At 41.4% G+C, this 27,284-nt stretch overlaps 1 protein-coding gene and 1 long non-coding RNA gene across 8 annotated transcripts in view; both read left to right on the top strand.

Moving 5' to 3' along the window:
* The window catches only part of myocd (myocardin), a 134,386-nt gene that overhangs the window by 32,064 nt on the left and 75,038 nt on the right, over positions 1-27,284 (top strand). The gene's annotated exons all lie outside the window — the stretch shown is intronic.
* On the top strand, positions 64-3,520 carry LOC141758009 (uncharacterized). Its single transcript, XR_012591803.1, has 3 exons — positions 64-140; positions 288-521; positions 3,280-3,520. It is a non-coding gene; the product is annotated as an uncharacterized LOC141758009 (long non-coding RNA).

Here is a 27,284-nt window from a genome sequence, read left to right as displayed (position 1 = left end):
ACCCATTCCAGAATATAGCTGTGTAACATTCTTGTTCAGGTAAACATATGTATGATAACTCACAGACATGCTCTGATGATGACATTGTGTATGATAAGTAGCCTGTAACAGAACAACCTCATTGCCAGTCAAGATCTTGGGTGAGTCACAGGTTCAAGCCTGACTTTGAGACCTATGAATTATGTAAAAAAAAGAAGAAAAAGATACAAGACGCACCTAGTCATGAACGAGCAGAGTAATGAAGTTCAGATGTTAGACTAAAGCCCCACTTCTTGTACCTCCTCAAGGCTGTGGGAGAAAACAGAGACAGAAGCCTGAGTGGAGAACAAAGTGTTTCGGTTTGATGCCCGTAAATTCCCTGTTGAAAGAGAAAGTCATGCAGAAGTTCAGCTCAGTCAGAGCGAGGCTGTGCACGGAGATAAGACGCTGTACTAGCAGGTGATCCTCTCAGCATGCAAAGTGTTGATGTTGTCTTCATCCAGGATCTTGGTGGCAGAGGGAGTCAGTGAAATACTGTACATGTGAGTTAAGGCAACGTAACTTGAGTTAAACATGACTTTAAGTTGACTTCTGTGCTGTTCATAGTTATGGAGCCCCAGAACCGCGAGTCCAAAACATACTGAATGCATAGACAAGTAATACAGAGCTAAATGATTCATATGCAGAATTAAAATTAATGTAACGCCACACTAGCTGGTAAAAGAGAAGAGATAACTTGGTTTATTTCTAATCATTTTAGTCAGCAAGCTAACGGTAACACTACAAATAACGCAACACGTGATTGACGTAACATATGGTTAATGCTGTAACACATGGTTAACATTATGAAACACCCATGGTTAACGTTGTAACACATGGTTAACGTTATGAAACAGCTATGGTTAACGTTGTTACATATGGTTAATGTTGTGAAATGATTGTGGTTAACATTGTAACATATGGTTAACGTTGTAACACATGATTTACATTGTAACATGTGGTTAACGTTAAGAAACAGCTATGGTTAACGTTGTAACACATGGTTAAAGTTGTAAAACATGGTTAACCTTATGAAACAGCTATGGTTAACGTTGTAACACATGGTTAACGTTATGAAACAGCCATGGTTAACGCTTTAACATATGGTTAATGTGTGAAATGATTGTGCTTAACGTTGTAACATATGGTTAACGTTGTAACACAGGATTAACATTGTAACATGTGGTTAACATTATGAAACACCCACGGTTAACGTTGTAACACATGGTTAACGTTGTAACTCGTGGTTAACGTTATGAAACAGCTATGGTTAACGTTGTAACTCGTGGTGGTTAACCGTGGTTAACCGTTTCACAACGTTGTGAAACGGTCGCGGTTAACGTTGTAACACGCGGTTAATGTTGTGAAACGGTGGTAGTGTTGTTTAGGCAACAACACTACCAGGTTAGGGTTAGGAAAAACATCATGGCTTGGCTTAAAATAAGTACGCTTGTAACGGAACGTAAGCTACAAACATAACGTCATGTGACTCAATGGCGTAGGGTCATGTGACATACTGTCACGAGACATAACGTCAGTAAAAATCCCTCACCTTCTGGTTTGACAAGGGACAGAAACACCAGTCCCCTGAAGAGTTTGTATGTTTATGTAAGTATAATATTGTAATCAATATTTATATGTGGTGAAAACCGGGACATTTGAGTGTTTTACAGATATTGGTCGGGACTAGGGACACCCAGCTTAAAAGCGGGACAATCCCGTACAAACCGGGACGTCTAGTCTCCGTAGTTTACATCGGAGTTAGTTGAAAGTGTGGTGCGTCTCATACAGGAGCTAAAGGGTGCCTTGTGCGTCGGTATCAAGGCGCCAAGGGGCACTGCCCAAAGCGACGGTATTTGGCAGCCTGCGAGCAGGGCCGCCGTATGTCTTGCTCCTGCCCAGGACAAAGGTGATATCCAAAGCCCCCAAAGCATTCCTCAAAATAATATAAACAGATTCCAAACATGTAGACCTATTAAAGATAAATAAAATCAACAGGGATTTGGACAATTATTGTAATTCATTAACATAACACAAAACATAATTAATATGCTCCTTTTATAGCCACCAGAATAAAACTCATCAAACACATAGTATTGGTTAGTCTTTCCATTGTTCCAACAATCACCAACTCTGGATTGGTCAAAATAAATCTTTAATTCAAAGAGTTAGAAAATTAAAATGCTGACTGTACACGTTGTTTTCTCCGCTGTCCCTCTCTGCCGGTGCTGACCTCTTTGTGCTAACAATAAGGGTTAGCTCCCTGAAGTGGCTATCAAGTGTCAACAACTGCCTCTTTATACCCATAAGTCCTAGCGTTAGGGTGCTGCTCCTTGTGGCTGATTGGGATCATTTAACTCTGGACAGACTGCACCACACTTTTTAAGAAAGGCCTCTCAGGTGCAGGTATCCATGGCCTCCCAATTGTAGTGATTTTTAGCTTTGTCTTGGCCCAGTATTAGAACATTGTAACACCCTAGACTTCAAATAAGCTGTTTATTGGCCCTAAGAAAAAGTTGTGCATCACACTAAAAGGCCAACCTGTGACGGTTTCTCCATGTTATCTGCCTGCCAAAGCTTCCTCACTCGCATTATCTAGGAATACACTCTGGGAATCACTCCAGCTTGTGTTTTTGATTACTTTAAGCCCAGATAGCTGAGAGCAGTACAGGATCTGAGGTCCCGTCCCGTGACCCCACCCCACTTCTAACCTCTGGTCTTTTGGTCTTGACCTGCACCCTAAAGTTCCCCAAAACTGCACGGACGAGATTAATGGGGGATTCCCTCTGTCAGTGACCTCCTGTTGCTATTTTGAGGATAATCTCTGTTCATTTTTCAACTTTCCCCTTTAAAGTGACAGGCTCTAAAGTCCAGATAATGCAGCTGAGAGGGGGGGCTGTGTCATAAAATGGACTATTTGGCACAAAATCTGTCAATTCCTCTGAGAGTTTTATTCTTCTTGTGCGTCTCGGGGATGATTTTGGAGCACCAGCGGGTGAAACGCTGCCCACCCACGGAGGCCTTTCTTGTGGGGAGAGGCCAGGAGCGTTGTCTCCTCTCTGGATCTCTGAGCTGTCCCCATGTAAACAGCCTCCCAGCAGCGGGAGGAGGCAGACGGAGCAAACTGTATTACTCCAGCTGACAAAGCCATTCACTTCTGAAGAATGCAAATTTAGATTGTGAACGCTCCCTTTGCTTTATCACATTGGACAAACAGTGTTGAGTTATTGGGAGGATTATGAATAACTTTTTTTTCTACAGTGGAAAAAGGGAGATGTGGCCAAGACGGAGTCATCAGAGGTCCCTAAAATAGAGTGCAGTCTGAGAATGAAGCAGAGAAAGGTGAACGCCGCTGGTTGGTGTGCTTCACTTAAGCCGATTCTGCTTCAGTGCCCCCAGAAAAAGCTGATTCATTTCAGTGGAATCCTCACTTTCCTTTGGTGGATACAGCCTGTTTGGGTTTTCAGAGATGCTTCAGCTTTGTAAGTTGTGAAGCATTATTGTTTTCTTTTAATAAATGGTCTTTTGTGTGCTGTTTAATGTAAATGTTTTTGTTGAAGCGTGCTGCATGTGTGTGTGTGTTTACTTTGGCGGTAATGGCTAGCATGCCCTTTTTTGTTTACAGGTCTTATTGGCTCTTCACTCCCACACTTTTAATGTGATTTTGCTTATTCCTCTTCTCACTCATCGCATCTGAGACAAGTCAACAAGGCATCTCCACGTGCACGAGCACATGCTGACCCATGCGTGCAAGCACTGGCTCGCATGCAGACACGCAGACGAATACACACACACACGCAGAGAGAGAAGTAGCCTCCGTTCTTTCTCTGCTGTATTTATTATTTGCTAAAGATAAATGAGCATTTAGCATTAGCGATGTAAATAGAGATACTCAGGGATGGCGGTTTCATTTATTCTGCTCAAATCTCCACAGACAGTTTAGCATGGTTCCCATGACAGGGTCGCAGCAGAGCGCTGGGCGGCTCCTGCCAGCCCCTTTTATTTTATTTTAGACTAGAGGCTCATGGGAAAGCTATTTGGAGACCTTTTTCCTGTCGGCCTCAGAAAACAGTGCCAGTGGTTTGTTAACAGGTGCGATACGAGCAGAAGGACTTTGTTTTTACCCAACAGCTTAATATATGCTTCTGTTTGTTTGATTTCTGTTTCAGCGTGTAGAAGACAAGGTGGGGGGGGGGGGGGGGGGGTCATGGTTTTCTTTTCTCTATGGAGGCAGTAATCACATATAGCTTTAATGTATATCAGGGGACTCGTTACAGCTGCTGTAGAATAGTTCACATCAGCTGCACAAAGTCATTTAAAGTACCACTTTCTAATAAGGCAATCTGTATGGAGGATTTGTAGCCGTATTTATGGTTAATAAATGATTTACTAATGCTTTATAGAGCGGTTATAAACCCTAAATAAGAAAAGAGTTCATTAGTAAGGCTGCTTCAATTTTCTTATTAACATTTATAACTGCAGGCTGGAGGAAAAAGAGAAAGAATAAACACCAGCTAAAGAGATTTTCCCATTAATAACCCAAACGTTAGCTCATGACTGATCTATAAAGTGTGAGTAAATAGTGGTACTATGATTTGTATAAAACAATTGCTAAATTTGTAAACTCTTAACCCACTGTTGGTTTGTCTATGTGGTTCACCAAACCGATAGTTGTTATGAACAATAATGTTCTATTTTTTTTCTTCTCCTAAAAAATACAGAAAATACATTAAACAATGTGAAATAAACAAAGATCAGTGAATGGGTCCCCAGCTTTCTTCATTTGTGGAGTTTTAAAATGACACTATGTCTTCCTGTGACCCCTCTATTGTTATTCTATGTACTGTACATAACAATAATCAAATGAAATACTAATGTTGCTTATTCTAAACTGTGAACTGCTCATTTAAATGGGACGAATATACACAATCACTTAATTTCAGTCAGAAAACTAAATTATACAATAAAAGATAGAGATTAAAATTGAAATACACACACAAACAAATGCACATACTGTATAGTGTATATGTAAAGTGCACATACACATGTACTCATACAGCATTATATTACATAATATTGTGTGCATGTTACTATGACACATCTATACAGGTACTCAATACATCCTAATGCACCATTACATTAAATCCAATACAATAATAATACTGTGTATTGTGTGTAATAAAGGAAATACTTTAGAATAATACCTTAAGAAAGTGTAAGACTATAAGTACTAATACCACACTGTAAAAATGATTCATTGCAAACAAAGTTCCTGCATTTAAAATACAAAGTATATACTGTAAGTATAATCAGGAAAATGTACTTAAAGTATTACAAGTAAAAGTATACATGCAGACTGATTATTATTATTATATATTATATCATTGGGTTATTATTACTCATGCATTAATGTGTGAGCAACATTTTACTGCTGTTGGTTGAGGTGGAGTTCATTGTGAACTATTTTGATTGGACCACAACTATTGATCATTATGGATTAATCTGCTGATTATTTTCTCCGTTAATCGATTGATTATTGTGTGATAAAAAATTTGAAAATAGTGACAATTACCCAGAGCCCAGAGTGCACGTTAAACATTACAATTATTACAATTATCGGAAGAAAAGCAGCAAATCTTTTGCAGAGTGTATTCCTAGATAATGCGAGTGAGGAAGCTTTGGCAGGCAGATAACATGGAGAAACCGTCACGGGTTGGCCTTTTAGTGTGATGCACAACTTGTTCTTAGGGCCAATAAACAGCTTATTTGAAGTATAGGGTGTTACAATGTTCTAATACTGGGCCAAGGCAAAGCTAAAAATCACATGAAATGTTTTTAAATGAAAAACGATGTAAAATATCAAAATAGTTAATTTCCTGTCAATCGACTAACTTATGAATCCACGAATCGTTTCAGCTCTACAAAGCTTCTATATGCTGTTGGATTGTTTCATTCATAACTCATCATCAGATTTTATAAGCGCCTCATGTATTGTTTTTTTATCCACAAATTTAATTTGTAAATGATCTAGTAACTAAAGTTATCACATAAATGTAGTGGAGTAAAAAGTGCATTATTCCCCTCTGACACGTTGGAGAGAAGAAATACTCAAGTAAAGCACAAGTACTTCAAATATGTATTTAAGTAGCATAAAGGCAATAAAGCATAAATAGAGAAGACAATGGAGGAGTGTGTACGGTATGTGTGTGAGAGAGAGAGAGAGAGAAGGGAGGCTGGGCAGGCAGGGAGAGACGGAGAGAGAGCGCGATTGAGAGGACAAAGAGAAAGAGTGAGAGAGAGAGAGAGTTGTCGTCCTGTCTTTGGGAGCAGGACGACCCATGTGACTCGGCCTGCCCCTCTTTGTGTTTCCCACACAGTCTGCCATGACCGGAGCTATATCCACACCATCACATTCACATTCTGTCTGCTAACCCCCCGCCCCACTTATGATTCATAGCTCAGTGAAGGGCACGATGTTTGCTCATGGTACTGCCAGCTGCACATGGCTGCTCTCCCTCCTTCTACTCACAGAGCATCCAACAACTGATCCTTTCTCAGGATGATGGAGACTTCATTTCATTTTTCATTATATATTCTATATTTTAGGGTTATGAACATGCTTTCCATCATTGTGTTCACGTTAAGTGCACTTATGGTAATGTTCTATATGTTGTCTGTGTGAGGGACTGTGGGAATTATCAGATAACATGGTCTCATATTATGAAAAAGTACCTATTTTAGATGCGGTTGCCATGGGAACAGGTGTACTTGGCATGCATGTTCAGTTTGTATACAGCGCAGCCCCATACTACACAAAGAGAGTGAATGCAGTTAAGCATTAAATCAAGCCTGTTTGTCTTTTATTCTCTGATTGAATAAATGTCACTATACATGATAGCCGCTGTAGGCTACTGAGGGACTATGCTATTCACACAGTAATCACTCACTTCTTTGTTCAACTTTTTAAAAAACGACAGCATCTTAGCTGCTAAGGGTTCATTGCTTTCCAGAGAGCAGTTGTCATTCAGAGTTGTTGAAGGTCTACTTTATTATTTTAGGTTATGTTGTGTTCATGTGGTACATATCCCTGAATGAAACTGTGTTCAGTTAAGTGTCGCTAGACACCAAATACTTTATACATCCACGTACTGGTAAAAAATACACCCTGACATCCTTCATAAAGTGTAGCAGCACACATGAGGTCTACTTGCTGACATGTCCCTGTGTTCTGGTTTATGTTGGACAAACTAAAAGAACTTTAAAGATATCTGAAAACAAAACTGAACACAAAACATGGATATGTGATTTCTTGACATTATGCGCAGGCTAACTACGGCTCTGCAGCATCATTCTCTCTTATGTGGTGATATTATCAATTCACTGCTCTGCACAGAGGCATATTGGATTCACACTCTCAACACACTTGAGTCTTTTGGCCTAAATGAAGAACTGAATTTGTCATGTTTCCTTTAATTTATTAAACGTGATGGATGCAGTAGGATACTTTGTAACTTGAATAGATATCTGTGTTCTTTTGTTCCTGGTGTGATTGTGGTGCATGGGCTGTGGCACTTGGACCTTGACAAGGCAACCCCCACCTTTGGATCCACTATTCAATAGATTTTAAATCCTGTTCAACCAATTATCCAATTAGAACTGCTCACCTGTTGTAGTTTGACTCTATATGTGTTTGCCTAATGTCTTTGCCCTTTTTTACTCTGATGAGGACACATTAGTGTTGAAATAGTCTGTTTGCACAATTAAAGGCTGCAAATTCAACACATTCCCACTCCCGGACTCTGCACGCTATTAATACCACATCACTTGCTCTGACAGTCAAATAATGCCATGGGTGGGTTTACAGTGGAGTTAGTTGAAAGCCCGGATTGTCACCAATTACGCCTCGGTATTTGACGAGTTCTGGGAGTGAGAATGTGTTGTCATTGCAGACACACCTGGCAGATGTCAGAGATCTGCACTCTACTGAGTGCATTATTCTAGTTTACTTTGTTATTAAAATGTTCCATCAGTTCAATAGAAAGTGATGGAGTGTCACTTTGTGTTAACCATTTATTTATTAGCCAGTATGTGACACTATGACCTCATGAGCTATGACTGTCATGTCAAAAGGTTGTCTTTCATTGACCTCTGTCAAAGTCCATCCCCATGAGCAGAACTAGCGTGACATGGAGAGCATGTCATTGCCACAGTCATGCCAATCCAACATGGCATTTTGGCAGAATCTCCTCCCTCTGGTCCCCCGCTCCCCCAGGACCTCTGGAGAACATGGACCCAGCTTGTTTCCCATCTGCTGGGCCACAAACAGAACCAAACAAAATATGTTGCACAGCGCTGCCAAAAGGCCCGTCACTTAACGTCAGTCCTATAACAACCGCCGCTACTACAGCTGTGTGTCCGTCAGGCAGGCCTGTGGTCACTGTCCCAGAATTTACAGGGGCTTTCCCCGCGGTCTGGATGGCTATTTCCATCCACTGTCCTCCACCCCCACACACCAGCCGCCCCTGGGAGCCCCTCATTTTGGCATCAACCCAGGAGCATTTTGTTTGGCTTTTTTTTCAATCATTACTGGCCGTCACATAAGCAAGATAATTAGATGAGCTCGGACATCTAGAGCCAAGTAAACAGACAGTGTGAAAGTTCACGTGGAGCCGCCGGACATCATGTTGGATTTCGAGGGCTGATACTCACACGAGTGATTTGTGGGTCCCCAGCCTCTCGGCCTCATGGCACGATCACTGTCTGCTGAGGCAGAAAGCATGGGATTTCCCATACATTCATCAGCAGCAAATCTGATAAGGGAGTATGAATGTCCTTTATCAACCCAAGAGTGTCTCAATATGTTTCCCTCCTTTTCAAATTTGTGTGAAGTGGCTCAGTGAAGCCTGTGATTTATAATACATGTTGTCTGTCATGTAATTTTATTACACGGATAATAGAATCATCTCTCGACTGGAGTACATTTTTCTGTCTTTGTTGCTATTTCAGCTCTTGGCTTCAGTTGAATATTGCAGACTACAGACACCAGAACATGAGATTGTGACATATAACAAAATTAAAAAGAGTCTTGGGAACATTATTGCCATTCAACAATCTGTAGTAGTATTATGTCATTACGTTTCGCAAATCAGTGAATCAGTTCCTGACTACAGGCCAGACCACAACCGCTGCTTCCAGTCGACCCCTCAGAGACTCACACATACAGTACACACCCCCACACACAGAGGACAGGAAAAGAAATGGACAAAGTGTCACAGCCAGGGCCGGGGGGTGAGGAGGGGAGTAAGAAAAAGGCAGAAATAAAGAAGTGAAGTGAGAGAGAAAGTCCAAAGTAATGACCAAGAGACAGAGCCAGAGGGTCAGATTTGGACAGAGAAGAAGACGAAGACAGTGGAAGTATTTTGAGTATAGGAACACAGTGTGATTCCCCATCTGTCTCTTGTCATTTAGGGGGTCTGATGATGGGAGAGGGATATGATGGGATACTGTGTTCCCAGCCTAGGATCCGGGGCAGGAAACCTCCCCTGCATTTCTTGGAGGTCCTGGCTGCTCAGTCCGTCTGCCTTTCGCCCACCTCAAACCTTGCCCCCGCAGACCCCAGGCCTACAGACCACAGCATGTCTAGCGATGGACCTTGAGTCATATTTCTGCTCTTTAAATGAGAGGATGAGACGAGGGGGAGAAAAAGTGATTAGATTAAGATTTGGAATTTCAGTGTTTCAACTGTCTGTTTGCTAAGGCCTGCCTCCTTGGCTACTGTTGCTATGCCTGTCAAGCTTTGCATCCTTTTATTAGCTGTAGCTAGCTAGCGTTAACCAGTGGTGCCGGAATAAGTTAAGTGGGGGGACATCCAGTTTTGGATGACGTAATACAATAGTTTCCCACAGGATTTTGTGGGCGAACCTCGGACTCTCTAGTTAGTTAAATGCATCAAACTGGCGCACTTTGAGAGCAAAATAAAGAGGCTAGATCTATGAAGAACTTTGAGCTCTAGTTAACGATTTAATCATAAACACATTAGTTGTATGAATGCTGGTGACACCCACAGAGCATGGTAAACAAGACAGGGTCCTTGTTTCAAGACGGGTCGGTGCCAGTGATCGCTGCAGACCCCTGACGCACTGGGGACAGTCCGCCCCGGTTGAGAGTCGCGCCGGGAGCCCTGTTCCACGAGCAAATGACAACATGTTGTCAGGGCCTTCCAAAGCCGTTACTATTCACTGCTACATAAGTGATCCATAGGACTGTTTCCTGATCTATCACCACCTTCAGCTCCAGTGAGGTTTAGGCACATCTATGTAGGGTTAGGGAAAGATTTTGGTTCGGGTTAAAAACTACAATTTCAGGCCGGTAAGGGAACTTCTGTTGTCATGGTTGAAAGAATAACTACTAAGTTAAGGTTGTGGAAGAAATGTTGACTGTTGGTAGGAAACATTTTGTTGACATCCATCCACCTTGACCGCCTCCTTACAAAGGTTTCAGGGTATATAACAACGTCACACTACTTCCACCTTTGCTCCTGATGGACTTACAGGGTCACTAGAAGTCCTTGTCAGGAAAACTTATATCTAATTCATACTAAGACATTTGCACAAATGACTGATGCTGTCATTTTGGGAGGACAGTCTATTTTTCTTTTACAGTGAAACAATAAAAGTGAAGAGGGCTTAGGAAGGAAGGGGAAAGAGCGATGTGGGTAACACAAGGTCAGGGAGGGCAGAATATGCAGCAGAGCATAGAGCCTCTAAAGTCGAGGCAGGCCACGATGCACAGGCCACGCAGCCGCCCAACACAAGCCGAGGAGTGCAGGAGAGAAGTTGGAGAAGAGGTCCGGCTGAAAGAGGCTGAGAATCCTTGAGGGCAAACGAGGGATTAAAGTGGACAGCTCTGGACGGGGCTGCGGAGCGTGTGCGCCATAATTGAATTTCACGCTCGCTGCCTTCTTCTGAAGTCGTGTAGCAAAGCGATCATTTGAAAAGAAAGCTATTAGTCAAGCCCTCTGCTAAGCTCAGAGCTGTGCCATAGGAAATCTGGGATTACCCAGGCAGCAGGCTTCGGTGTACTCCGTCAAAACACAAGTGTCACGATGAGCCGCAGGAATGGAGGGACGGCAACAGTGTGTTACAGCGGTGATGAACACACATCGCTGTGGATGTTTGAGCTCCATCTCTAATCAGTCACCTTCAAATGTACAACTTGAAGCCTGAACACATAGCATTACCACAGGGTACCTCCAGGTCTTAAAGGGAACTTAACTTCAATTTTAAACTTTTTAAATATTTTCTTTTGCCTGCCATAGGTTAGTAGCAGCAAAATCTATCTATACTCTTTCTGGCAGCAGAGTCTGGCTGCTTATAAGAGATCGTAGATAAATTTCACTTTCAGTTCAGTTCCACATCGGAAAATATTCTAAATATAGTGTCCTAATGTAGCGTACGTGATATAGATTTTTTGAGGTGAGCCTTTCTTTTAGGTGTCTAAAATCCATCTACTGTAGGTAATACACTGACTATAGAGAAGTACCTCATACAATCCCACTGAGAAACACCCAAACTATCCCTTTAAGCTGAGCTTCATTACCATGTCAGATCAGAATTCTGAACGATGTTGCAGACATTGGCTGTATTCGAAACCGCATAATGCATACTACTGAGGAGCGCAGTATGCAGTATGCAGTACATACTGCATACTGCGTTCCTGAATAGTATGCAGTATGTGACAATTAAAGTGATGTATTTAGCAGTATGCTAGACCAGGCTTTAGTCTTTAAACCAGCTCTTAAAACACAGGACAAAAAAACAAACTCGTACCACTATTACAATATTATCAAAAATACAACTTTGATTAAGTTGTGTATGTTCTGCTTGTTTACTTTATAAGATACTGCAGGTTTAAACTATTTATTCTAACAGCTCATAATGAAGTGAGACAAACAGGATCATCAACGAGGAGAGACGGGAAATTATAAAACATTCATCCACAACATTTACTCAAACTGCTTTTTCAGTTACAGCAAAAAAAACAGAGGACTGATCTCCCTCCAGATATTAGAGACATGTTAAAAAAGTGTCATGTTGTCTCAGCAGGAATCTCTCTGACCCGTCAGAAGCTGCTCTTTCTCTCGCCACTCTGCTGCTCTGCAGCCGCTCTGTGAGCGTCACTGGCCGGCTCTCCAGCGAGTTACGCCCGCGGGCGATTGTGGAGCTTTTCAACTCCAAAAAGGTAAACACAGGTTCCTGTTAATTTATAATGGACATCTGTGTTGTGATATTTAAGCAACAAGGAAATCAAAGCCTCTGGTCTACAGACCGGTCTCTAGAGAGCTCCAGCAGCTCATAGCGGTCTCTGAGCGTGACTACCCGGCTGGCTGGCAGCGACCCGGGCAGGCACTGGCTGGCTGTCACGGTATTTTGTGGAGCTTCTAAACTCTGACAACGGTGGAACAAATGTTCGATTCGCCATCTAACTTCGTAAAACTGCCGATATTAATAATCTACACAGTTGATTTCTCGCCTCAAAAACTTTCAGAAGTGAATTTAGTGTTGAAATGGCTACAAAAAACGTAGAAAAATAGCAGCTTTTGGCTGCTGTTTTTGTACTGGTAGCCTGTGCTGTTCCGGCGCTTTGCATTGTGGGATACTGTAGGTGAGGTAGACTGGTCTGATGCATACTGGAGAATTTTTCCAAATCAGTACGTCATCCGGGTATTTTTGGCATACTGGAGATTTTGCTTTTGTTAGCATACTACATACTACAATTTGGCCAAATCAGTACGTACTACTAGTATAGTATGCGGTTTCGAATACAGCCATAGATCTAAAAGAGTAGATGTGACGTGTTCTAATAACCTGTCATATTCCAGGATGGAACCATATGGCAGCCATTTTACCTGTCTCCAGTTTTAAACATGCTCCAATTGGAACCTATGGTGAATGAGGCTCATGTTGTTCTTAGAATCCTTGTATTTTTCTACCAATACTCCAATACTGGTTTTTACTCAAAGTAATGAGTGTAATGAGTCAAAGATGTTGATAGAAATTTTATTAGTATCGCTCCAAGAGAACAAATCATGCTTGTGATTATGAAGCTAATCTCGTAATATGAAGTTACTTAGTTAATTTAGGTTCGTGATCAGGGCCACGCCAGTCAGTCTCCTTATACCTGACTGTAAATGAAGAGTTGTTTTAGTTGATAGAGTAAGTTTTGTTTGTAAAGGCTAATGAATGAAGGAATAATGAAGGACAAATCTCCTTTCTCCAACTGGATTACTTTAATCTACCTGATCAAGACATGGATTCTTTTTTTTATTTGCTTTATTTAAAGGAAATTGTGTAAAGACATGAGGTAAGCTGACAACAAGTGATGTTAATATAGGATGACTGATGCAGGATTCAGGACGGCTAATTTTGGGATGGATGTGGTGAAACATTGTGAAGATTGTGAGGTTGGTTTGTGTTCCGTGTTGCTGTCATTAACATTACTGTTGTGTTGATTTGCCTGAGCTTCACTTTATGTGTAGACTGTAATGTAGCTGGCTTGTTGGATTTGACTTGAAATATTATGAAATGTTATTTATGACGAGCCCTTCTCCTTGTCCTTAACATCTTGTTTACTTCACCCTCGATCAGCTGCTTAGCGGGCAAATGTTCAATAGTATTAATAACTTAGTTATAATGTTAATGTTACCAAATGTTACATTTGAGCTAACATTAAAACGTCTGTTCAGCTATCGGATCAATGCTGTTGAGAGCTAGCAATCAGCATTAACTTTGACTTAGAACTCAGTTGGTCTGCTGCTTGGTAGCTAATGGTAAAGTTAGCTAGTTGACCTATAAGTAAAGAATAAATCTCTCATCTACTCTATACTGACGTGTTTGAAGTGGTGCAAGCCTCCCTGGTCTCTTTGCTCCTTTTGATAAAGCAGTTAGGAGCTGAGCAGCTGACAACCAGGTGCTGCCCATAGGTGGAGATTGTAGACAATACCCAGGTAAGATGGTGGACGAGTAGCCCATTAGATATGCCGTAATGTCATATCTAGCGTTTTATATCTATGGTGGCAGATCTGAGCTAAGAACACGATCAAGGAAAGTGTGTCTGCTCACATGTTCCAGATACAGCAGTAGAATGAATCTTTCCAGAGCTCATAAATCATTAACATTACTGTTGATCATTTTGTTTATCAGGGTTTGTTTTTGTAATTATTTTCTAGAACAATATTTTTTTTTAAAGTTGATTGACAGGAATGGGAACGGAAAGACCAGGATGGAGCAATTATTCAGCTATTTACAGATGTTCTTCCATCAGCCACTCTCTAAGCACTGAGGGACATGGTCATCGATTCCAGCCTCACTGTTGGGATCGGACTTTTGTTTTGAGCTCACATGAAGTGGAGCGATGCTGTTTATTTGGTTACGTAGAATGAGAGAAAATAAACACTGTAGCGGGACATTAATCAAAGACACAACTGTTGCTTTTCTCTTCCATTGTCCCAGAACCTACAGCAGCACAGATCACATCGTTACATGACAGCTTTAAACAAAGCTAGATTTGAATATATGCCATTAAAATAGCTGGCATTTTTTGATCAGCTGGGACCAACAGTACAGTAGGGGGATGGTGGACATGTGAACCTGGGTATTATACTCAAAATGTCAAGGCAACAAATGAACTAATACAATTTTAAAAAGTATTAAACATTTCTTAAGTTTAAATATCATAAGATCTGCTTTTGGGTTTGCCCAAATTAGAATTTTCACTTTTATTAAGTCACTCCAAGTTAACTTAGGATTTTCAAGTTAAAGTAACTAACTCTAAACTTTGTACTATTTATTTGAATTAATAGTTTCTATTTAGGCCAAATCTGTTTTTTTTTATCCTGTCTCTTCCAAATCACGTGAGTCCTGCGTGTGGTTACGTTTATGCAACATGAGCACTTTGGTTAAGATCGTAGTTTCAGTTAAATATCTATAAAGTAAACACATGGTGTGTTATTATGTGCTTAGTATTCAGTATTTAACCAAGACCACCATCTCGCCCTAACCCGTACCAAGTGCTCTGAGATGCTAAATATAACCATGAAATAAGTTAACAAGCAGATATTGTAGAAAAACAAATTAAATACTTTGTCAGTGAACGGATTCATTCATTCAAAATGTTTCCTTGTTGTGTTGACTAAAAAAAACTATGATTGTTTTAGAAACATGTTGCATGAGTAATCTTAATTTGTAGGAGACGGGGGTTGAATTAGCTGTGGTGCTAATAGCCACATTCAGAGCCTGATTAGTGCTAACCAATATGACAATATTAGAGAGTAATAGAGCGGTTCATCATGTAACTTTAGTCAGGAAGAATAGAGGGCCTTTCTGGAGAATTACCCAAAATACAATACGTGTCTAAACAACTTCATTTGATGACTTAAAGCGGCATTAGTCAGTATATTTTTGGCATTATTGGGCAGAAATCCCAAAATAACCTTTCAGCATATTGTAATTCAAGTGTTCTGAGAGAAAATTAGACTTCTTGATCATATTTGCTCCATTTCTACCCACTGCAGCTTTAAGAACGCACGTTAACAGAACTTTATGACTTTCTAATAAAGAGCTAAAGATTCTTACTTATTGCCTCAACTTCATTTTCTTTTCTTTAATGCTAATAATTTGTTTCTAAGTCATAACAAACCATAATCCCTGTTTTGCCAGATAATATAGATTTTACAGTGACACCTCGTCATCCAGTTTGTGGTACTTACAGAGTGAAGCTCAGAAACTACCTCATTTGAGCTGAATGTATTCAAACAGTGAACTTTCAAAAAATGCAGAAATCCAAGCGGAGCACGCTGAAGTCAGCAGACGGTTTGTCCTTTGGACGCTGATCTGAATGTGTTTTAGAAGTGCTGCTGAGACGCAGGCCGGGGCCAGACACTCAGCACTTCACACGGACCCATCACACAGACGTGTTCTGGGGAGAAAAGAGCTTCCTGTGAAAAATAAGGTGACAACAGGCGTTCTGTCTGTTTGTGTTGAGCGCCGTGAAGACGGATGAGCGCGTCTTCAAACACCTTCAACAGACGCAAGCATCTCCTTTGATTTCGGCGTGTTGTCGACTGATTTTGTTGTCTCTGTGTTTAACTTTCTGAATTCATGGGAACACTACGAGACGAGTAACATCTCTCCTCCCCATCTCGCTGGCCCGCCTCGGAGGACTCTCAACACTAGAATGTTATACACAACATTCTTCCACGTACGACTATGTGCATGTTGTTCTTTATAGTTCTGGCCTCAGAAGGGGACAGCAGAGCCAGATACTGGTCCATTACTTAGAGTAAGTTGTTGAAATGTTCCAAGCAGGGGCTTTGAAATATTCTGCACCCTTACATGCATATCTAAACATCTTTTTTTTGTCTATTTATGTTGCTGTAAAAGGGTAGTAAATAGTATTTCTTTTTTTTCATAACACAAAATTCACATATAAATGTGAAGGACAGTTTCAAGTGGCGTGGCGATGAGCATGTGTCAGCCCTCTTTGACCGGGCTCAGCCGGTCACACTCGTTGGCTAATTAGCAACCAATTAGAAGGCGGAGGTTGCAGCGTGACACCCCAGTGTTTGTTTCCTGCTGGTGAGTGGGCAGCACCGATATGACCCCGCACCAGTATCCATGGTTATGCTGTGGATCGCTGCTCACTGGCCCTGTAAACACAGAGGGCCTTCACATGACACGCACACGCACACACACACACACACACACACACACACACACACACACACACACACAGAGAAGTACTTAGTGTGGCTTAATATGCTTCAAATGAGATAAATCCAACAGGAAAGCTTAGATTTAACTTATTCCAATAAGACTGCTGGTATACGATCTTTCCAGGCAATATTAATTTGTCTGTTTACTCGTGTTTTTCTTCTGTCATATTTGTAAGTAACACTGATTATAACATAATCACATTATAATATAATCATCAAAATAATAACCTTTATTTAACCTCTTCATTTTTTAAACTTCTGAACTTTAACAGAATTACAAAGTGCACCACAGTGAAGGACATATAAAGATTATAATCTCATTCTCAGTACGGTCTGGTCTAAGATTACTTCAGAAATGGGAGTGTCAGAGACTTGTTTCTGCATTCTGGTGACTTTAAAACAGTGGAAATAACAAAATAATAAGTTCACTGCAACAGCATTTTTATGCTAAACTTTTGATTTTACTTCTAACTCCCAGGAAAGAAAACAGAATAACTCTCCCCTCTGGTGTGAACTTGCCGTGTGAATCTCTGACATAAACTAATATTCATCCGATGTTATTTATTCTTCAGTATTTCTTTCTCTTAGTTCTCTCCATTTCTCTCTCTGTCTCTCACTCGCAGAAGGTCCTTTCAGACACAACGCGACAACGCCACCACTGACCTCTGAAACCCGTTATGGCCTGCGTGGCGCCGTGACAGCTTTTCGCTGCATCGAGCAAAGCCCAACTTTTGGCGCTGCACGCTGTGTCGCGAGTAAAGACTGCTCTCTTCCCCTGAGAAACGACAGTTGGTGTAGCTCTATTGCCGTCCGCCGGGAAACAGTAAGGATTATACACACTGTTCAGTTCCAGAAACAGGCTGATATAACGAAAAGAGAAAAAAAAGTGTGAAAATTTGCCATAAATCGGGAGAAATACGAGAGAATTGTGACCCCGGGAGGAAACCTAGAGAGGGCGATGAAAAACGCTAGATACTGCCAGATCCTATACACTGCTCCTTTAACAGTGACTTTACTGTGTTTTTCTCATATGATATCAGCGGCCTATAATAGTATAGGGACTGTCAGTGGGAGAGATTGTAGTTAGGAGTTACTGCAGTAGTAAAAGCCCACAGTGTTGGCTGCATCAACACACACAGCACATTATACCACCAGCTATTATCTAGCTATTATAAACCAGTTCTGTTCAGGTGCATTACTATTAGCTATAGAAACAGGCAGATTTAAAGAGGAACTGCACCCATTTTACACGTCAACGTCAGTTTTTAGGTGTTGGGGAGTACTGCATGAATGCATGTGAAAAAGGTTAAACCTTGTAAGCCTGACGTCTGAAAAATGTCCTCAAGTGATGTTACTTGAGTCAGTGTCAGTTGGGTCTGACGTCTACAAGTTAGAAAATGAAACAATCTGGAGGAGTGGAGTTAGAGAGAAGTGATCTTACCAGATTTTATTAGTGGAGACAACAAAGTTATGTCTTTAACTGTAATCTAAGAAACATTCCTCTTTAGTAAATGATTGTAATTTCTCATCATCACAGAACTCTGGTGACTTCTCAGTGTGTTTGTTCTCTAACAGTGAATTTCTCTCTGACATCCTAAATATCATCGCCACATCTCAACACAACTCCGTACGCCCAGATAACGGCCTTCCACAGCTTCATCTGATCGCTCATGTCTCGTCTTTTCTTCCCTCCCTTTGCTTCTCTTCTCTCCACTCATCTTCTCCCCCTCGTCTCCCTCCCCTTCCATCCCGGGCCAAACTCCTACCACCTCGGGGCTCGGAGGGGCTTATTTGGGTGCTGCTTCCCAAGAGGGCCCATCCAAACTGCATCAAATTCCGCTGGCGCTGGCTTTGCTTGCCTTGGAAATACGACAGAAATCACAAAGGAAAAGAGCAAAGGAGATAAGATGTTACACGCGTCAGAACCCTTCTTTTATTTTCCAAATAGCAAGAGCTCATTAAACATGTGACAGCGCATCAGGCCCTCCTTTGTTTTTATGGGTTCCTTTCATAAAATCAGGTCTTTCTTCACCCCCCTGCAACCTCAATGCCCACAAATGTCTCTTCTGCTATGTTCTGGGATGTCTGTCCTCATCAAGATGGTATCACTGCTCCACAGCTACCTCGGCGAGACAGCGGGACACACAGCGTACAACAAAAGAGGGAAAGAAGCACATACTTTACAGTTTGCGAATCTTTGTGCCTTGCCAATTAGACACAACACAATCACCATATTAGTCCTCACATATCTGCACTCATCACAAATAGATATTTTTCAAGCTCTCAGTCCAGCTATTTATTATATTATTATACAATTGAAACAGCAGGCTTCAATTTAGATGACATCATTCATTTGCAATTCCTACCGAACTTATCTGCATTAGATCTCTCTAAACACTGATGCAGAGATGCAGAATTATTTCCTCTTGAATAAATATAACAAAGTGATGCAGTCAATGAGGTTTCTATTTTGAACTATTTGGATATGTGAAGGCATGCACTAAATACTGAACCGCTCATACACTCATACACACCAAGCACCACATCTTTGACAAAAGACACTGTCTCCATGTTTCTCTTCCAGTCTGTGCTTTTATAAAACAGTGAAAGTACACAGGCTGCATTGATCTGGAGCCTCTTGTCTGCGTGTTTCTAGTGTTTTGAAGCCGATGTGACACCTATTAAACAAGAACAGCATTTAGTCTCCTTTGGGTTTTTTCCGTGTGTGATGAGGCCAGAACAGGCTCAGAGACACGCTGCGCTCCGGGAACCAGACCCATCAATTTTGTTTTCACCATTTGCAGATATACATCTATTCATAACCTCCTGAAAAAAAAGGACATTTGGCAAAAAAAAAAAAAAAAATGCACACATGGCCCTCGTCAAGCAGCTCCGCGGAGTGGCGTCGGGGCGAGGCGCTCCTGCAGCGTGTCACCTTCCAATGTTTGGGTGGAGGAATGTCCTGGTGTGTATCTCTTCTGCTCCGTGTGTCTGCTGCTCCACTCATGATAAAAGGTCACAGTGGAACGGGACACTTCGCTGTGTAATAGAACAGGTTGTCACGCCAGGCTCCGACTGCATGGGAACGGGTCGATATGGGGATACATCGATTTATCATAGTCAAATTCATTGATTCATTCATATTATGTGATTTATCATTCATTGTTTATGGGATCACGGTGGAGATGTGTGGTTGACTGTTAAAGGGACCGAGGCCTACTCCTTTTTCATTGAGTTTATAGGCAGTAGTAGATGCTAACCATTCAGGTGTCAGTATGCTAACGTAGTGCTTCTTGGATCGTCAAACAGGTGTGTCATCCCACACTTTTACTTTTAGCTGTGGTTGGATGTTACGTTAAGCGTACGTTAAGGTAGTAACATAATCATCTATGGAGCTGGTTGAGCCAGTGAATTCTACACAAAGTCAATGCTGCTTCTCTATTTGTAGATGGCACAATTTAACATGCCAAATTTAAAGGGGACACCAAAGCCTAGATAACTATTGGGACATTTACATGAATTGGACTTTGGATGCTGATTGAGGAAGATGACCAAGGATGAGGAAATGTCTTCCAGCCAAATAGCTGCAGGTTTAAGCCTTTTTTGCCTTTAAATCTACTACGAGGAACATTTAGCGTTGATTTTGGCGGTCCCTTTGGACAAAAACAGTAGTGTTTCACCAGAGTCCCTTTAGAAAACCTTTCATTTTACTGCAGCAGTGTCAGTCTCCCCTGCTCAGACCTGGTCCTGGTTCTGGTTCTCCCGTGCCTCCCTTCCCTGGCATTAAGAATAACTATATAGAAATATCCGTTCTTCTCGCTGACGATCTCGTTTACTTCTGTAGGTCGTACAGAGACATTGGTGTTACATTGAAATGGTTTCATAACCAGTTAAAAGTTCCTCACAGTAACTTTAAGTTTATCAATTTCTGCACATATTCAGCTTTTTTACTTTTCCACATTGCATGTCTAACCTCATTTTAGCCATCCTTAGCTGTGTCAAATATCAGTGTTGTGACTGGCCATTACATCAACACTAGCTCTTGAAATTAAAGAATAATTCCTTATTTATTACAACTTATTAATACACGGCTGCGTTGAATACTCAATTCTGATTGGTCAGTTGCAATGTATAACAGACTGTTGCTATGGACACAGCTCTGATGTTGGACTCTGGAGGACTGTTTTTGTGTTAAAATATTGATTTCTTCAGTAAGTAGCCATGATGTACAGCTAGCGGGTCATTGCTGTGAAAGAATCCCCTTCAGGGCAATGAGAGACCCCTCTGCTTCGTGTCGGGGTGCAGCATCGCCCTGTTGGGGATTCTTTCACAACAATGACCGGCTCGCTGTACATTATCCCTTACTTAGTCCAAAGCTTCCAGAAATACGAGTAGACAGACAATCAGAACAAAACCCCAGTAAAGCCAAACTGTGGAGGAGAGAAAAAAAACAATCAAATTATTATCAAACTGTCTGTTGTGAACATTTGTCACAATTCACAGACATGTAAGGTTTCACTTTGACCTTTCATACTTACCATGGTTGTGCAATGAGGGTTTTTGGGTGTACTCACTTTTGGCTTTCCTCCCAAATAATGTGTAATAATTGCTAGAAATTATAGCCAAAACCCTAAAATGACATTTGTTGCTGTGTGTCTTACAGTACCCTCAAGTGCCCTCTCTCTATTTGATGTTGTAAAGCAAACTTCCTTTGTGCTGTAATCCAACAGACTTCCAAAACTCAACCCAGTAAAATACTTGTGTAAACTAGTGTGGAATCTTCTCAGGCAATTGAATTAGGCGCTATATCTTAAGTTGACTCAACAGATGTATATAGTAGCTATTAAGACAATGTAACAGCGATCATTTCACAGTCCTCAACATTCTTTTTACAAGTTTCAAACTTCCTGCAAGCATGGCATATTTCAGAGTTGATCCCAAAGTGAGTAGAGGTCAGCCATTTGTGAGTAAAGCGACCTTAGAATGACCATTAGTGGGGAAATGAGATTGTCTTCTGAGAGCTGTGTAAAAGCAGTGAGGTAATGGCTGCTGAGCTGCGGTGGAGTTGCCAGGTCTCATCCTGGAGCTCACATCTTAACATGAGGGGACCTAAGCGGGTGGCAAATGTGTTCGCTGCCACTCATAATTACTGTCACCCCGCCGCTGCCGTTTCCTGGACCACTTGGCTTTGTTTTCTCCACTAAATGCATTTCAGAAGAGCGTTACATCATCGCCTGGGGCCTCGAGGAATCTGCACGACACGCGCTCCACGTTGTAGAAGTGACTTAATGAAAGCGCCGAGGTCAGAGTGACATTTCATATTAGTGCAGCGAAGATGGATTTCAAAAATGGTCACGAGAGAGAGAGAAGCCTTCATTCTCATAAAACATCAGCTGCTACCATGGTTGTCATCAGAGTGTCACTGAGAAATTCACATTTAGTGAAGTGTCTATGTTATAGACTACAGTTGACATGAAGCAGATGTTTACATTATGTCTGGGATTTCAAGCTTTCTCATTTCTTTCCATCCTCAAAGGTAGAATATGAACTGAATGTGTAATACTTCAGCCCACTATCAGGCAACATGGAGCAGTTCTCTGCAAAAACAAGAGGAGTTGTAGGAGGACGACTTCAATGTTAGAGGTGTTAACACAGTCTGTGTCTACGTGTGTGTGTGTGTGTGCGTGTGTGTGTGTGTGTGTGTGCTATTAATGGAGATTACACTCCTGGATTACGTAATCAAAAATACCTTATGAAATACCTGAAATGTGTTTTTTTGTTTTGTTTTATTCGGATGAATAATTGATCTAAAGTTTGTATAGAGAGGTGAAGTCCCATCCCTTCCAGTGGACACCATGGGAACATATTTCGGAAAAAATATGAACGGTAGTCAACGGAGAGATAAATATGGGGAGCACCATTACAGTTACAGATGTGACATCAGGCAGAATGAAAGACCAGTGTTTATTTCCCCCCCCCTTCGTTTCTCTTGTTTCCCTTCAACCAACCCACTCCAACCCCTAACCAAACACAAATAAATAAGTAAATAAATACATAACAACAAACTAAACAGAAGACAGTATGAACCCCACCCCCGTGCTACCCAGGAACCCCATGATCATTATAGACCAACAGCATTCAGACTCAAAGGAATGAATACATGGATGTTTCTGACTGGTAACCACATGTCTCTCTACGCAGTCATGTGGTATCGTCATTCCTCTCCTTTAACCCCGGCTGTTTTCCTTCAGCAACAAAGCTACTGCCATCATTACCAGAATACTTTTTGACTCCCGAGCACCTAATGTAATGTAAATATTGCTTCTGAGGGATGTGGCTTCCTAGAACTGACCTCATGGAGACGCGTTATTAATAGAAATATCTGCGATGAGTCAAAGTAGCCGATCGATGATGTGCTACCTCCTCTCATACTCTGGGCTTTACTACGTCTGTTCGTCCTGGTCACAGAGTGCATGTGGAGCATTTTGGACTATTTCACTTCCAAACACAAACAAAACATTGATCACATTTACTTCAAATAAAGACGAAAAAAACAACTTTATTTGAATACCAAAATCTTGTTATTATCATTCCTGAAGTAATGTTAAATGAAATATCCCGTGTCTGTGAATATGACAGTTGGTATGTTTTGGCTCGAGGTCACTTAAAATATTAGCTTGAAAGAGACAAAAACTAAAGCTTGAAATGTGGAAGCTAACACTGTATTTCAAGTGACAAGACTCCTGACTCTTTAGATATACAGAGCAGTATATAAACAATGACAAACAACTGTATGCTATGTATATTTTAAATGTTATAATCCTATACAATTTCTGACAAGAGGCATGTCCTATGTCATTAAAGCTGCAGTAGGCAGTATATTTTTGGCGTCATTGGGCAAAAATTCCATAATAACCTTTCAGCATATTGTAATTCAAGTGTTCTGAGAGAAAACTAGACTACTGCTCCTCAGGCTTTAGAAAATCTATGTGACGGGAGACTTTGGCCAATCACAGTTGGTTTCAGAGACGGTGGAATATCCTGCAGGGATAGTTGCTGTTCCATCATTGGCAACAGTTGCCTACACTACAAAGCAACCCAAATAAGAAGACGGACTTATCAAAAAGAGTCTGACAATAACGGCGAACCGTTTCACAGATGGAGAAATAATGTTGTTAATAGCCTTCTGCTTACCGTAGCTGTGAGCTAGCCACAGCAGGCTAAACTATTAGCGATATTTTCTCTCCATCTCAGTTTAGCCTTCTTCTTTTTTGGAATATTTTTGTCACACTAAAATGAATGGAAGACACTGGTTACCCCGAGGGAGAGGGAAACACTTCTTCCTTTGATAGATCATGTCTTCAGATTGCTTGTATACACAGTTACAGTCATATAAATGTGAGATGTTGGAACCAGCACATTTTTGGCATTTTTGCCTGATAAGTGTCTAAAACAATAAATCAGTCATCGATATTGTTGGCAGTGCATTACCTTAGTTTGAGAATGATGAATGTCTGTTGGCAGGCAGTTCACCAGCATCATCACTACAACTGGGACTATTTCAAATTGATAAAACACAATGTTTTTTCCGTGTGAAAGGGCGGCAAGGTGGTGCAGTTGTTAGCACTGCCGCCTCATAGCAAGAGGGTCGCAGTTCAAACCCAGCTTGGGGTCTTTCTGTGTGGAGTTTGCATGTTCTCCCCGTGTCAGTGTGGGTTTTCTCCGGGTGCTCCGGTTTCCCCCTAGTCTTAAGACATGCAGGTTAATTGTTGACTCTAAATTGCCCGTAGGTGTGAATGGTTGTCTGTCTCTATGTGTCAGCCCTGTGCCTGTCCAGGGTGTACCACGCCTTCACCCAATGTCAGCTGGGATCAGTTCCAGCCCCCCCACCCGCATTTACAGATAATGGATGGATGGATTTCAGATCAATTAGGTTTGTAGTTTCAGAACGAAGTGTTTTTCCCCCTAACAACACTAGATCCTGTATTATCTTATAAAAACCTTCACATTGGCTGGTTAACATTCATTTTGTTTCTGAAGTGGCCCGTTAACGTGTTCCATTTCTTTACATCAGGCAATTTTATGTCATTAAGCTAGAAGCCAACATGTGTTGAGCTTTTCAGAATGGTTGCCGAGGAACCGGGAGCCTTTTCTTTTATTACATGCCTGACTTGACTGTTTGCAGCAGAAATTGTGTCTTCTTTTCCAACTTGGATTAGGCCCATTCTACATGGTGACACACGGCAGGACAAAAGAGAGGTAAACACACAGTAGCCTCTTAGCTTGCAGCCTGACAAACAAAGCCAGTATTAATTGTCAACACAGGTTTTTTGAGACAGGACACTAAAGGAAGCTGGGGAATGCATGGAAATGCTTGAATGGAAAGTGGCAGAGTGGATTCCAGGGAGGTCTGTGGCTGTTTTGCTGCTGATGGGTATGGTGCGTTAAAGCTTGTCACACAAAGCCCAGCAGAAGTACACTCTCTGTAAACTTTCTGGGAGCTTTTTAAACACAGAGAGTGCCAGCCTACCCAACCAGAGACGGCGCGGGAGGCACAGCCAAAATGTCACAGTCGCACACACACGCTCCGCACACACTCGGAGTACGCTTCCTTTGTATTTATATTGCCTTATGTATTTAGATTACATGGCTTCTTTGTATTGAGCAAGTTAAACACACAGGCCATTATTCATGATGCCAGCAGGGAGCCTGTTCAGCAGCATGGAGGAGCAGTGATGTCACAGAGGTTATAGCAGGATAGGTAGGATAGGACAGGAGTGATGGCAACGCAATAACAAGCTAGATAAATAAGATGAATAAATAATCAAAGCTGATTGATGATTTCTTGCAGAGCTGACAATAATACTGATACAGAACAGTTGTTTGCAGCCTATATGCACACAACAGGCTACCACTTAACTACATACTGTACCTTTTGCTGTATAGCCGGACTAAACCAGAAAAGGACCAAACATACTCAGTTACATTGCAGGTGCAACATGCTTTAAAGCTGCAGTAGGCAACAACGTTTTTGGCATCATTGGGCAAAAATCCCATAATAACCTTTCAGCATATTGTAATTCAAGTGTTCTGAGAGAAAACTAGACTTCTGCTCCTCCTCATGGCTCTGTTTTCAGGCTTTAGAACATCTAGCCGACGGGAGACTTTGACCAATCACAGGTCATTTCAGAGAGAGAGAGCATTCCTATTGGCTGTGCTCCGGTTGGTGGGCGGTGCTTGGTATTTCCTCAGCAGATCTCAAAATGGCTGCCGGGTCACAAACTTTCTAATTTTACAGCTAAACAGTACACTACAAGATGATTCTGAGAATATGTGAGGAGAGAAATAGGCATTACAGTAATATAATATTGATTCATATTTGATCAGCGCTGCCTAATTTGACCGTTTGGTCTGAGTTCGCAAGTGACTGACAGCTGCTCAGAGACGGCAAGGCTCCAGCTCGGCTCTGATTGGTTGTTTTCCTCCGGTCTGTGAAATCTTGCAGATGCCGTTAGGAGCACCGGAGGACACAGAGGGACATGATTTTTTTTCAGGTTACCTGTCTCATGCGCTACTGTCAGGATGTAGTGACCGTTTTATAAAAATATAATTTTTGTAATCATATTTGCTCCAATCTCGCCTACTGCTGCTTTAATATACATAGATCAAATAGCTGGACTTCTTATACAGTGGAATAGAATCAGACCCAACCACACTAACCCTAACCCCACCACAACTCCCCAGAGCCCAAAGTGACATCTTCATATTATTATATATATATATACATATATCATATCTTGTTTTATCTGACCAGCAGTCCAAAAACCAAAGATATTTCATTGACAATCATACATGACATAAAAGACAAAAGTACTCACATTTGAGGAGCTGGAACCAGCAAATATAAATACAGAAATGATTATTGAAATAGATACATTTTCTTTTGATGGACTTATGGTTGCAGCTCTAATGCCTAGTATGACTGGTCCACTCAGCCTCTCTTGTCCCGCTGCACTCCTCAAACTCTTTTTAATAGTTTTATTTCAGCACGCCTTAAGCCTTAATGGTGTGATCCTTAACTTTATTGCATTGTTGTTAATCTTTAGTGTACTGCTGACGAACTGCAAAGGGCTGACAGTGGTGGGCCCCTCACACCCCCCGTACACCGGTGCAGGCTGTGCTAATGAAATCATATGTCATGAACAATTAATATGTAAACATAAAATAAAGATTGTCAAGGTCCGGACAGCAGAACACCATATTAACCGATGCTGACTGAAGTACCAGTTTCCAGGTGATAACTTGAAAACGATTCAGAGTTTGGCCAAGAAACTGTTTCCTGCAAAAGCCCCAAAGCTCTTAAAACTGGTCCTCAGTGTTCCTGTGAGTTGGACCAGTTTGGCCCAGTTCAGACGAGGTCATGGTCACTTCTCCTCCTGGTTTCTATTCTTCATCTTGTAGTTCAATCTTGTATTCTCTCTTAGTTTGAGAAAGA

Source organism: Sebastes fasciatus, chromosome 20, assembly GCF_043250625.1.
Source record: "Sebastes fasciatus isolate fSebFas1 chromosome 20, fSebFas1.pri, whole genome shotgun sequence".
NCBI classification, from domain to species: domain Eukaryota; kingdom Metazoa; phylum Chordata; class Actinopteri; order Perciformes; family Sebastidae; genus Sebastes; species Sebastes fasciatus.
Note: the sequence above shows the minus strand (reverse complement) of the source record. Positions and strands in the feature narration are given on the sequence as shown.